The 14,134-nt window shown below is 45.7% G+C and overlaps 1 pseudogene; it reads right to left on the bottom strand.

Annotated features, from left to right (window-relative positions):
• Positions 1 to 12,308: 12,308 nt before the first annotated feature.
• Positions 12,309 to 12,395, bottom strand: LOC126250469 (U6 spliceosomal RNA; annotated as a pseudogene).
• Between the last annotated feature and the right edge of the window lie 1,739 nt (positions 12,396 to 14,134).

The raw sequence follows: 14,134 nt of genomic DNA on the forward strand, positions 1-14,134 counted from the left end.
GACATGTGCAGTATGCCACAGCCATAGTTTTTGGTATGAGTATCGTTTGGAAAAGCAACATCTTTAACTTTGCTAAATATCTCATCATCTGACGATAATTTAGCAGGAAACGACGCATATCGCAGCATTGTCTCGAAAACCTGAGTCTGTAATTTATTATGAACCAAGGCGTGTACTTTAATTACATCACTTCTGACGTGCGATTTTCGTTTGTCGTGCTACGGGAATAGGGTAGTTCCGTAATCGGTGAATGTAAATCGGTGATTCAAATCAGCGAATGCAATTCTTCACCTGTTGGTAAAAGTGCACGTCGCTGGTTTTGACAGAACGGCATACACTTTGGCGGAATTACTTGGAGTGAACACGTCGGTATTTCGATTTCATCGACACAATGCCCAACTTGTAAGGGGGGGATCGCTTTGCCCATCCGACGAGTCAATGATGTACAGAAACGGCTCAACTTTTACGAATCGCCGAAAAACTTTGTGCAGAAACTGATGATAGCTTTCTTTTATGTGCTCTCCTGATCTTGTGACTGTTGTGCACACATTCTGATTCCGTTCCATTAATTGGTTTACATCTTGTTGGACTCGAGGACCAAGTATGCCACTGACGTCTTGGAGACAAACAAAATCTTTTGACAGCAGTTTTCCGTAAAGCGTCAATCCATACTGGCCAATGTACGAGTACGTCAGGTGATTCAGTTGACCGATAACTATTTCCGTAACTTTCTTACGTCGAAGCGGTAACGTTGTCTTAGTAGATGGTTCAAATGACTCTGAGCACTATGGGACTTAACATCTGAGGTCATCAGTCCCCTAGAATTTAGACCTACTTAAACCTAACCAACCTAAGGACATCACACACATCCATGCCCGAGGCAGGATTCGAACCTGCGACCGTAGCGGTGGCACGGTGTCAGACTGAAGTGCCTAGAACCGCTCGGCCACGCCGGCCGGCCTGTCATAGTAGAGATGGGATAGTTACATCCAATTTGATTCATATTTATACAGGCCACAAGCAACCAGCAAATTCATAGTCAGAGCCTTCACCTATGGCAGAAACGACGGGATGATGCCCAAACAGCGAGGTGCGCCTATGGTTTGATTCGTATTTATACAGGCAACCAGCAGATTGAAATTACAATGAAATGAACACCCTTAGCTGCTTACAGGCGTTGACATACGTCAACGGGGACAGATGAAAATGTGTGCCCCGACCGGCACTCGAACCCGGGGTCTCCTGCTTACATGGCAGACGCTCTATCCATCTGAGCCACCGAGGAAACAGAGGATAGCGCGACTGCAGGGATTTATCTCTGGCACACCTCCCGCGAAACCCACATTCTCAACGTATTGTCCCGCACTATATTCATAGTGCCCCCGCCTATTATACTCATTACTCCCGGCGCGTTGCCGATTCCCGTAAGAGTTCGGGCACTGTTTGTGCATTCGCACAGAAGAAGAAGATGGTCGAGTGGCCGGTGAGCCATAACTATATATTTACTAAGATGGTATCTGTTCTTTCGGACATGTCCGAAAGAACAGATACCATCTTAGTAAATAACCAGCAGATTCATAGTCAGAGCCGCCACCCATGACAGAAACGACAGCATAGTGCCTAAACAGCGAGGTGTACCTACGGTTTTCTGCCAAATACACAACGGTAACTGGGAATGAGGCACCTGTATCCCTCAAAAGGCCTAACATACTTCGTAACTGGTCACGGGCCCTACCTCGCCTACTGCCATCTTCCAATTGAGCCTGGGATGAAGAAGGTAGGCGAGAAAGTCTATCTGGGGACGTCTGCTGTACGCCGATGTTGCTGATACTGATCGGCAGCAACTGAATCGGCACGGAAGACTAGATGTCATAGAGATACTGCGCTGCGAGAAAGAATAGCAGATATTGGACAACAGTGTCGATACTATTAAAAGGAAGGCTTGGGTAAAAATGTGTGTGAAATCTTATGGGATTTAACTGCTAAGGTCATCAGTCCCTAAGCTTACACATTACTTAACCTAAATTATCCTAAGGATAATGCCCGAGAAACGCAGCCGTAGGCTCTGTCACGCCACCCAAGGAATTAGATCCGGGGTGACGTGGGGCGTCATGTGGCTGAACTACTTACCGGCAACAACGATGCTCCCTCGGAAAAGGGTACGAGTCACCCGCCAGGCAACGGAAGGGGCAGACGCAGGCACAGCCTCCCCACAGCGCAGCGCGGAGTGGCCGCGCGGTTAGAGGCGCCAAGTCACTGACTACGCGGCCCCTCCCGCCGGAGGTTCGAGTCCTCCCTCGGGCATGGGTGTATGTGGTGTTCTTAGCATAAGGTAGTTTAAGTATTGTGTAAGTCTATGGACCGATGACCTTAGCAGTTTAGTCCCTTAGGAATTCACACACATTTGAACATTTGTTCAGTCATTGCTAACTGGATATTTCGTCTATCATGTGCAAAAACATCTGTTTAAAAGCGTCACAAGTCGGGCACTTCACTGTACTCCCATTATTGTGGTTGCTCTTCTTGCACATGTGCACAAATAAAATTGATATTATAATCGGTCCGCAGCTTGTGGTCGTGCGGTAGCGTTCTCGCTTCCCACGACCGGGTTCCCGGGTTCGATTCCCGGCGGGGTCAGGGATTTTCTCTGCCTCGTGATGACTGGGTGTTGTGTGATGTCCTTAGGTTAGCTAGGTTTAAGTAGTTCTAAGTTCGAGGGGACTGATGACCGTAGATGTTAAGTCCCATAGTGCTCAGAGCCATTTGAACCATTTTTCTTATTATAATCGGCTGGCGATGACCTTGGAAGTCTGTCCCGGAAATGTTCGACCTAGATTTTGGGTTCCAAACTGTTTGATATGTCCGCAAACAGTTCACACTTCTGAACAGAAACAACATTTTTTTTTTCATCCTCGTCTACGTCCTGATAATTTAATCCTACCATCATAACTGATTGTACATCAACACGTGATGGTGTGGGATTGCTGCGTATACGACATACAACGAAGTCTGGGTGCTGTTCCACACAATTCCTCCTTCTCCTTCTGCCTATTATCTTCACTCATTAACGTCTTGTCAATCTGAATACCGTTCGCTGACCCATTATTACGTTGTTGCTCCTTAAACAATTCCACCAGCGCCTCATAATTGCGCGGGTGGATGTCCGCTTGCATTTCTGTAAATTGAATAACATTTATTTCTTCTAGCTCTTTTAGGTTTACTGGGACTCCACGATCAAAACCTACATAGTTATGTAATGAGAATTCCTCTATCTGTTTCTTGACATGAGATATGCCAGCCGTGAGTCCATCTTTCCATTCTATAACGACATGAACTTCGTTTCGTAATTCACCGGTAGCGTCCTTCACTTCTTGAGTTTCCATGCCTAATTTATCCCCAAAATTACTAGTTTGTTCCTCGATGATCTTTTTCGTTTTCTCTTCGGATTTCTTAACTTCTTCCCTGGTATTTTTGTTTAATTTGTCCATCTGTTCAACACACCCTTGTACATAACTTATTAACTGCTGCTCTAATCTCTTAAAATCTCCCTATGTTCCTTGAAGTGGGCGTTTCGAAAAATTCTTTCTTCCTTGTATGCTGTTTGCTGTCTCAAGTAGGGAGCTTTCTGAGAAACAACTCGTTCAAAATCAACAAGAGAAAGGTTTATTACAACAGAACAGTATATTAGCTAAATAGAAAACTTTTCGCAAGCTTAGTATGAATCTCTCTCAGAAAGCGCCTACAAAACATCAAAGTTAATTAAGATGAAGGGACGTAAAGACTACTCCAAGACAAGTTTTTCGTTGGAAGGAAGGACAGTGTACTCGGCAGCAGCTGGCCGAAGATAATTCTCCGAGGTGACGTTGGATAGGTCTGAAGTCTCGCTGCGGTGTCTCCAATCGGGCTCTGATTGGAGGAGGGCTAATATTAGTCGGCACATAAATTGGTCCAGAGTGTCGGCGGAGAACTGCTGATAATTTTTTTGGTGTATAATGTTGCTTGAAATCTGATCACTTTTCGTCATTTGTTCTTCTGTAGTGCATGGTACAGGTAAAAAGTCTGCACATTTTATTTATTGCTTCAGTCACCAGGATTTGGGCTTCCACTTGTGTCAGTGAACCTGTTGCTGTTTAATTTTGTTTTATTTTCGGATGGGCGGATTTATGGGAACGATAATCTCTCTACATCTTAAATGACTTGGTTTATGGAGGGTCGAACAGTATTAACGTGGGAACTATGTACTTGAGTCTTGTTGAGGGTTCAACTCTCCCTACTGAACCAGTTTTTCGTATTATGCCTTAGTGGACATCGAGCTTGTGGGACTTCGTTGTGGTCTTCTCCTTCACTTCGTCTTTAAGGTATTTCTCGCCACGTCTGTGGTGAAAATCTCAGTTCTAATAGCAAAAATGGCAGCATTCAGTCTTTGAACAAGATCCTGAACATGGTGTTTCCACAACAGCTGAGTCAGATGCTCATTATGTGTAATTATAATTTCAGGTTTTGTACCCCAGATCAGGTTGCGGTCACGTTGCCGTTCGTCATCTTGATTCGGTTACTGTTTTTTTTTTCGACCTCATCGTTTGACGGTGTTTTCTCTTGTGGCCCCATTGGCACACATCGGTTTGTAGTCTGCATTCCTTGCGTCCGCTTTTCCCACAGGTTTTCAGGTTCACTACGAGTGTACAGTTAATCTGTCTTCGTTTTTAGTGCACTGTCCTAAAACCGTCCTTATCGTGATTCGAGGATGTACCTCCTTCTGCTGAGTAATCTTGCTCTATGGTAGCTTCATCGCCGGTGTTGTGGCGTTGTTGTTCCTCTTCTGACTCTCTGGTGGAGTGCTAATGGAAGCTGCAGCAGGATTCTCAGTGTCTTGTCTTGCTTGTTGGATGATATGTAGTATTTCCTCGTAGATCTCTCTCTGTTTCTCTGGGTGGGGGGGGGGGGTGGAGCTGACGTCTTCATACGGTTTAGACGCATGTTCGATAATCTTCTGTTTTCGTATGGCGCCTGTGGATGTCCTGTCCTTGAAGTCGACATTTTCCTGGTCGTCTGTTCTTGCCTCTCATGTCCATATCCAGGCTGGTTAACGTCGATGGTCCTCCTGCCTTTGCGATGTCCGTCCTGAGTGGAGTGGTCGATGGGGTTGCCGACGGGGCGAACTCTGTTAATCGGCGATCGAACCTACTCCATCGCGGCCGAGGCATCTGCCTCAACCGCTCTCGCACAAGGGTTTGCATACTGCGCCATCGTGCTCTCCACTGACTACTGGTGGTACCGGTTCGATTCCCGACCGGGTTGGAGATTTTCTCCTCTCGGGTTCTGGGTGTTGTGTTGTCTTCATCATCATGCCAGCACGGTAGCTCAGCGTGTTAGGCCAGAGGGCTGCTCGCCCTCTGTAATAAAAAACGGAGTAAAGGAATCGACGATCAATTTGAACGGATGTCTTGTGACGTCCACCCAGACCAAACGCAACGAACAATACCGAGCAAAATGATAAAGAAAGAAAGAAAAAAAAGTGGAGCTGTGCCGCTATAAATAGCCGATGCGGGGAGGTATAGTTTTGATTTCCACGTTAAGTTCGTAGTTTACAGATAGAGATTGACTCGCTTCTTTCTTATCAGTGGTACTCATCTTCTCTCAACTACACTCCTGGAAATGGAAAAAAGAACACATTGACACCGGTGTGTCAGACCCACCATACTTGCTCCGGACACTGCGAGAGGGCTGTACAAGCAATAATCACACGCACGGCACAGCGGACACACCAGGAACCGCGGTGTTGGCCGTCGAATGGCGCTAGCTGCGCAGCATTTGTGCACCGCCGCCGTCAGTGTCAGCCAGTTTGCCGTGGCATACGGAGCTCCATCGCAGTCTTTAACACTGGTAGCATGCCGCGACAGCGTGGACGTGAACCGTATGTGCAGTTGACGGACTTTGAGCGAGGGCGTATAGTGGGCATGCGGGAGGCCGGGTGGACGTACCGCCGAATTGCTCAACACGTGGGGCGTGAGGTCTCCACAGTACATCGATGTTGTCGCCAGTGGTCGGCGGAAGGTGCACGTGCCCGTCGACCTGGGATCGGACCGCAGCGACGCACGGATGCACGCCAAGACCGTAGGATCCTACGCACTGCCGTAGGGGACCGCACCGCCACTTCCCAGCAAATTAGGGACACTGTTGCTCCTGGGGTATCGGCGAGGACCATTCGCAACCGTCTCCATGAAGCTGGGCTACGGTCCCGCACACCGTTAGGCCGTCTTCCGCTCACGCCCCAACATCGTGCAGCCCGCCTCCAGTGGTGTCGCGACAGGCGTGAATGGAGGGACGAATCGAGACGTGTCGTCTTCAGCGATGAGAGTCGCTTCTGCCTTGGTGCCAATGATGGTCGTATGCGTGTTTGGCGCCGTGCAGGTGAGCGCCACAATCAGGACTGCATACGACCGAGGCACACAGGGCCAACACCCGGCATCATGGTGTGGGGAGCGATCTCCTACACTGGCCGTACACCACTGGTGATCGTCGAGGGGACACTGAATAGTGCACGGTACATCCAAACCGTCATCGAACCCATCGTTCTACCATTCCTAGACCGGCAAGGGAACTTGCTGTTCCAACAGGACAATGCACGTCCGCATGTATCCCGTGCCACCCAACGTGCTCTAGAAGGTGTAAGTCAACTACCCAGGCCAGCAAGATCTCCGGATCTGTCCCCCATTGAGCATGTTTGGGACTGGATGAAGCGTCGTCTCACGCGGTCTGCACGTCCAGCACGAACGCTGGTCCAACTGAGACGCCAGGTGGAAATGGCATGGCAAGCCGTTCCACAGGACTACATCCAGCATCTCTACGATCGTCTCCATGGGAGAATAGCAGCCTGCATTGCTGCGAAAGGTGGATATACACTGTACTAGTGCCGACATTGTGCATGCTCTGTTGCCTGTGTCTATGTGCCTGTGGTTCTGTCAGTGTGATCATGTGATGTATCTGACCCCAGGAATGTGTCAATAAAGTTTCCCCTTCCTGGGACAATGAATTCACGGTGTTCTTATTTCAATTTCCAGGAGTGTATGTGCACAAGCACAGGTTAACGTAGGCATAACCAAATATTGACACAAAAATTGAAACACTTCCCCCTAATAACAAAATTTCTAACTTACACGCCACAAAACATAAATCCGAACAAAACACAAACACACAAAAATGTTCTCCCAAAATTGAGACAACGATACTCAGGACAACGATGGACTTTCACATACGAACCATTCTGGTAAAGAATTGCAAATAAGTAAAGTGCAAGCAACTTACCATTATTTGAAGTCTTTGAGGTTCTTTTACTATTAAGATGTTCATATTTACTTTTGGAGTTAAAATTCGACCAATAAAAAATTTGACAACTCAGATCAAAAGACCGCGGTATTTCGGAAATTAATCCTGGACAGGCGTCACGAACATCCTATCGAGGGGCCATTCGAGCTGTTTAGTATACCCGTAAGATGCTGTAAGTCCGATCCCTCGTAACCTACAGAGAAGGAAGGCTCCCCGTAAGATCATGCAATCGTTTATTTTCTTTATTTTAAAAATTTTTTTAAAGCAATTTCATGCAGGAGAAATATCTTATTGAAGGAAAACTAGTATAGGCGTCCTAATCAAGCGTTAATTATATTGATATATCAATGAATGGGCTTATCTCTCTATAACAGAAACAAGCAGTTACCGTAACAATTTCGTTTAATACTATGAAATATATGAATTACCCATTGAGATATGTATGTGAACATTTAATAAATGCACAAGCAATTGCAATTATGAAATCTAACCTCGGCGTAAGTGGGTGAACACAATAAAAGCATAATCATAAGAATAAATTGCAGGTACGGCGGCCAGTGACTGCAAGAATGGTAATGGATTTAAAAAAAGAACATGGAAAAGCAACTGCGAGCACCAGCAGACTCGTCAAAGAGCATGATGGAAGCAATTACCTGACTGTCAATGTTAAACCTGGGCACTTAATCCCTCGATTTGATGCTTGCATCTCTGGCTCATTATTATCCCCTCCTATACCTTGTAAATGTGGGAGATGGCAGCAGTAACGGCTCGAAATTCTGAGTCTGACTCAACCTCTGTACTTAGTTCTAGTATGGAGACATCCTTCTGTATGATGCTTCGGCAGAAAATCTTTACTCATCGATCTCCTAGCAACAACTGTGTTTACTCATCAATCTCCTGGCAGGAATTGTGTTTTCACTCAACTCTCCGAAACTTGGCTGTTTGTGCCAGTGCAGGAATCTCGCTGGGCAGTTACAGCGTACCAAGCGAGTTACAACTAATAATAATTTTGTAAATAAGGTGGACACATTCCTGCTCTCCCAGATTTTGTCGTGGTTAAACAAAGATGGTCTGGTGTGGGAAGGAAAGCAGAAAATCTTTCCCGCACCATGACAGGTTTCTGACCCTGGCCTATATGTACGCTTACATATAGGCACATACTAATAAGGACGCATTTTACAGAAATAATTATTGTGAGCTAATCAGAGTGCCCATTGCAAGGATTTCAAATGAAAATTCTTTCGTGACATGACCACGGAGAATCGTTGGGTCTAATGCCTCTCCTGCTCTGTCGGCTACACGTAGCGTCATGTGTTGTCGTTCCAAAATGACTCCTTCAGGCGACAATGGAGTTTCATGGCAGATATCGTTGACCCTGAGCTGCCCACTGAGCTAAGATGGGACGGGATGAAGTGAATTCTTCTGCTTCATTTCGCATGTCATTAGTACATTTGCCTTTAAAAGTCCTCTGTGGTATGCTAGAATTCATGGCATGCTGTACATATGAGGCGTGGCCGTTATTTAAGTAATGACAGATGTGATGTTGTGGGTTAAACTGTATTAACCCTAATTCGTGAAGATGGTCTGTGACTGAAACCGGGCGATGCTTGGGTTTTAAATAAAAAAGCAGTTGATGGTCAAACAAGCATTTTATACATTACTTGAAGGCTGTTAATAGCCACATTCCAAAAATGTTGATTCTAAATAATGTGGTTCTGCCTTTATTGCTAGAAAAAAGGCATAACATATTCCACGCCCATCTTGCTCGGCTGATCGGTCACGACCGGCCGGAGTGGCCGAGCGGTCCTAGGCGCTACAGTCTGGAACCGCGCGACCGCTACGGTCGCAGGTTCGAATCCTGCCTCGGGCATGGATGTATATGATGTCCTTAGGTTAGTTAGGTTTAAGTAGTTCTAAGTTCTAGGGGACTGATGACCTCAGAAGTTCCATAGTGCTCAGAGCGATTTGATCGGTCACGGCTGGCAGTCGGCTGACTGCTCAACATTGCGGCTCCCTCAGCCAGGCTGCTTAGTGCATTACAACTCTAACTGCTAAGGCTGCCCGCATATGAGTATTTCACTGTTTCGTTTGTTACATTGTAAATAAAGTAAAGCTGTGCTCAATTAGAAGGCCGGTTTAAGCGCTGCAGCGCTTTACCATGCATAGTGGTGTGCCATCGACTTCCTCCCACATCCGAACAGAATTACACAGCCAATTACAGGGTGCTCTGCATTTCAGCATGTACTCCGATACACGCAGCAAATTAACTCGACGTTATTGCCATTCTTATGGGTGAAAGAAGCGATAAGTTACACAGGAAATCGTAGGACTAACAGCGGACCAAAACCCAAAACTTTAGTTTTCTGTTCTGGAATTTAAGCCACTGAGCCACAAAGACATGTTTCTACGCAAACCATTAATAAGTTATTTATCGAACAGAAACTGCACTGAAGCAAGGGCACAAATACTACACTACTGGCCATTAAAATTGTTACACCACGAAGATGGGGTGCTACAGACGCGAAATTTAACCGACAGGAAGAAGATGCTGTGATATGCAAATGATTAGCTTTTCAGAGTATTCACACAAGGTTCGCGCCGGGGGCGACACCTACAACGTGCTGACATGAGGAAAGTTTTCAACCGATTTCTCATACACAAACAGCAGTTGACCGGCGTTGCCTGGTGAAACGTTGTTGTGATGCCTCGTGTAAGGAAGAGATATGCGTACCATCACGTTTCCGACTTTGATAAAGGTCGGATTGTAGCCTATCGCGATTGCGATTTACCGTATCGCGACATTGCTGCTCGTGTTGGTCGAGATCCAATGACTGTTAGCAAAATATGGAACGGTGGGTTCAGGAGGGTAATACGGAACGCCGTGCTGGATCCCAACGACCTCGTATCACTAGCAGTCGAGATGACAGCATCTTATCCGCATGGCTGTAACGGATCGTGCAGCCACATCTCGATCCCTGAGTCAACAGATGGGGACGTTTGCAAGACAACAACCATCTGCACGAACAGTTTGACGGCGTTTGCAGCAGAATGGACTATCAGCTCAGAGACCATGGCTGAGGTTACCCTTGACGCTGTATCACAGACAGGAGAGCCTGGGATGGTGTACTCAACGACGAACCTGGGTGCACGAATGGCAAAACGTCATTTTTTCGGATGAATCGAGGTTTTGTTTACAGCACCATGATGGTCGTATCCGTATTTGGCGACATCGCGGTGAACGCACATTCAAATGGTTCAAATGGCTCTGAGCACTATGGGACTCAACATCTTAGGTCATAAGTCCCCTAGAACTTAGAACTACTTAAACCTAACTAACCTAAGGACATCACACACACCCATGCCCGAGGCAGGATTCGAACCTGCGACCGTGGCAGTCCCGCGGTTCCGGACTGCAGCGCCAGAACCGCTAGACCACCGCGGCCGGCGAACGCACATTGGAAGCGTGTATTCGTCATCGCCATACTGGTGTACCACCCGGCGTGATGGTATGGGGCTCCACTGGTTACACGTCTCGGTCACGTCTTGTTCGCATTGACGGTACTTTGAACAGTGGACGTCACATTTCAGATGTGTTACGACCCGTGGCCTACCTTTCATTCGATCCCTGCGAAACCCTACATTTCAGCAGGATAATGCACGACCGCATGTTGCAGGTCCTGTACGCGCCTTTCTGGATACAGAAAATGTTCGACTGCTGCCCTGGCCAGCACATTCTCCAGATCTCTCACCAATTGAAAACGTCTGGTCAATGGCGGCCGAGCAACTGGCTCGTCACAATATGCCAGTCACTGCTCTTGATGAACTGTGGTATCGTGTTGAAGCTGCATGGGCAGCTGTACCTGTACACGCCATCCAAGCTCTGTTTGACTCAATGCCCATACGTATTAAGGCCGTTATTACGGCCAGAGGTGGTTGTTCTGGATGTTGATTTCTCAGGATCTAAGCACCCAAACTGTGTGAAAATGTAATCACATGTCAGTGCTAGTATAATATATTTGTCCAATGAATACCCGTTTATCATCCGCATTTCTTCTTGGTGTAGCAATTTTAATGGCCAGTAGTGTAGTCTGTTGTCACGCACTTCAACGTAACTCTTTTTAATTTGTTCTGTTTAAAATATGACTCAGTGTCACTGCAATTTTAGGAGCTGACTTAAAGTGAGCATTATTTCAACAGCTATTCTTTCACACAAATACAGAATACCACAGCTAGCTAAACAATGACCTTCAGTAACACTCAATATTCGATTATCAATTTAATTTTCGTATACTGTCACTGCTACATTGTAATGAAGCTGTGTATAATCCATGTTTCCGTTCCCCTGTGGCAAGGCCACAGGACTGTTGCCCAGCACTCAGTGAGTGAGCACCACATGATACCGAGTGAGTGAACTGCCAGCCGCGTGATTCCGTGTGCGCGTGCATAGCGAGTGATATACACGAAATCGAATCACGCGGATTCGGCACGCGGATGCAATGCCCTGGAAGGCACTGCACTACCATATTCTTTAAACATGTATACAGGGTGAACACTAATAAAAACTAAAAACTACAGGGACTGGAAATGGAGGAAAAAAGGTCCTATGAACATGTATGAAAATAGTAACTGTTCTCGAAAGAACACATACCACTGATGGCTGTGCAGCTTCTCTAGAATAAATGATAATTATTTGAAAAACTCAGCTGCCGACGGGTGTTGTTGATATACCTTGATGGGAACAGCTGAAAATGTATGCCCCGACCGAGACTCGATCCCGGGATATCCTGCTCACATGGCAGGCGCTCTACCCATCTTTTTTTTATTGTTCTCATTTTGTTCGTTGCATTTGTTCGGCGTGGATGTCCCATGACACCAGTTTAAGTTCAGTGTTGAGCCGTTGACTCAGTTTTTTTTTCTTTTTCTTTTTTTTATTAAAGAGGGCAGCTATCGTTCTGACCGAACACGCTGAGCTACCGTGCCGGCGTTTTTGCGTGTCATGCTTGCGCAGGGCCATACTAATCTTCTCTGTAGCGTTCCAATTTTACTATATGTACCGCCGAAGCGAGTACGACCATCTGAGCCACCGAGGACACAGATGAATAGCGCGACTGCAGGGACTTATCCTTTGCGCGCTTCCCGTGAGACCCACATTCCCAGCTGTCCACAGTCTACATACGTAATGTACCTAATAGATATTTGCGCACCCACTCATTACTCGCACCCACTAAGGTGACGATTCCAGTAAGAGTTCGGGTAACATGTGCGCATTCGCGAGATTTACGAGATTTAAGAATATGCTTGTGACATGTACATCCTTCCTAAGAGCGAGTACCATTTTTCCGCGTTTTACTATTGCTGATTCTGTAATTCTTCTACTTCTACGTAAGAAGTACGACGGACATCTGTAAGCTGTCACGTGACTTCCGTTACTGTGGAAAGACAAAGGCAAAGTTTCTTTGATAGGAACGACATTGCTGTGTCAGTCCGAAAAAATTTCAGCTTGACCTCGTCGCAGTCCCACGGGCGGCGTAAAATTGTGCTACTAGGCAATATACGTGATGCTGCGCTTGTCCCACTCCGGCTATTATCGGATCAATAGGCGAGCAACAGGTAGGTTACGCGCACCTCCTCGTCTCCTCTGAACTCCTGGCTCTGAAGCGGCTGTAAACGTGTCCTGCATACAGCTCATATGCATTCCATTTTTTACCCTGTATGGTATGATGATTTTTTTCCCATAGAGATAAAGTGTTTCAGGCAATAAACGTAAGTATTTGTCATTCGGAAAAGAGAATATCTATGTGCGCGTGTCTGCCCTCCATAGTTTCAGAACGATAGTTATTTGAAACTGGTAAAAGACTGTTTTTTTGCAAGATACTTTTTTATTCGCAGTTTTCTTAATCACATGTGCTAGACTTTAATGAGTCTCCATAGGAACCTGTATCTAAGTGAGCACGATTGGCGCCAGATGATTATTTGACAGGTCACATTCGTAATAGGATACTGGTTCCGACGATCACTCAGAAAACTAGAAACCGGTAAACTCTCATAACTCCACCTAAAGCAACCAAAACATCTATATATAATAAATATTCCTGAAAACTTTGGACATGCTGCAGACATAATCCCCCTCTCACCCCAGATTTCTGCAACGGAATTATATCAAACACTACACAGTCCCCTACCAGTGAAACTCTAAATAAGTGTATATATTACGCTTATCCATTACGGATATATGTATATATTTATAGTACTAATGTCTTTATTTCTACTAATTTGAAAATTAAGATTCCATTGCTCTTTTGCATTTCAATCCAATTCGACTTCCAGAAAGCACTCGGTACAGTTCTGCACCGTGGCATAGTCAAAAAAATACGAGCTCACCGAGTATTGGACCACGTTTGTGACTGGATTTTGTATGTCATTGCAAATAAACTCAGCAAGTAATTCTTAACAGAATATAACCGACAGAAGCGTCCGATCCCACGCGTCGGCTTTGACCCGTGACGTAAGGGTGTTGTCGTGTGTGACGTCATGACGGCGCGGAGTTTGGTTTGAGTGTGGCTGTCTCCAGTTCTGTTTTATCTTATTTTATTTACTTTTCTGATCTGTTCGTTCTATCTCGTGAGACTTTTTTTTAAATTTAAAAACACTTATTACTTATTTTAATTATCTGTTTCCTCCAATTTCTGTTTTAGTTTATTATATTTATCTTTCTGATCTGTTCGTTCTATCCCGTGAGATTTTTTTTTAAAAAGACAAAAAACACTAATCAGCTACTGAAGCATCTTTATCTTCTATGGGTTGCAGG

Source organism: Schistocerca nitens, chromosome 3 (assembly GCF_023898315.1).
Source record: "Schistocerca nitens isolate TAMUIC-IGC-003100 chromosome 3, iqSchNite1.1, whole genome shotgun sequence".
NCBI lineage: Eukaryota > Metazoa > Arthropoda > Insecta > Orthoptera > Acrididae > Schistocerca > Schistocerca nitens.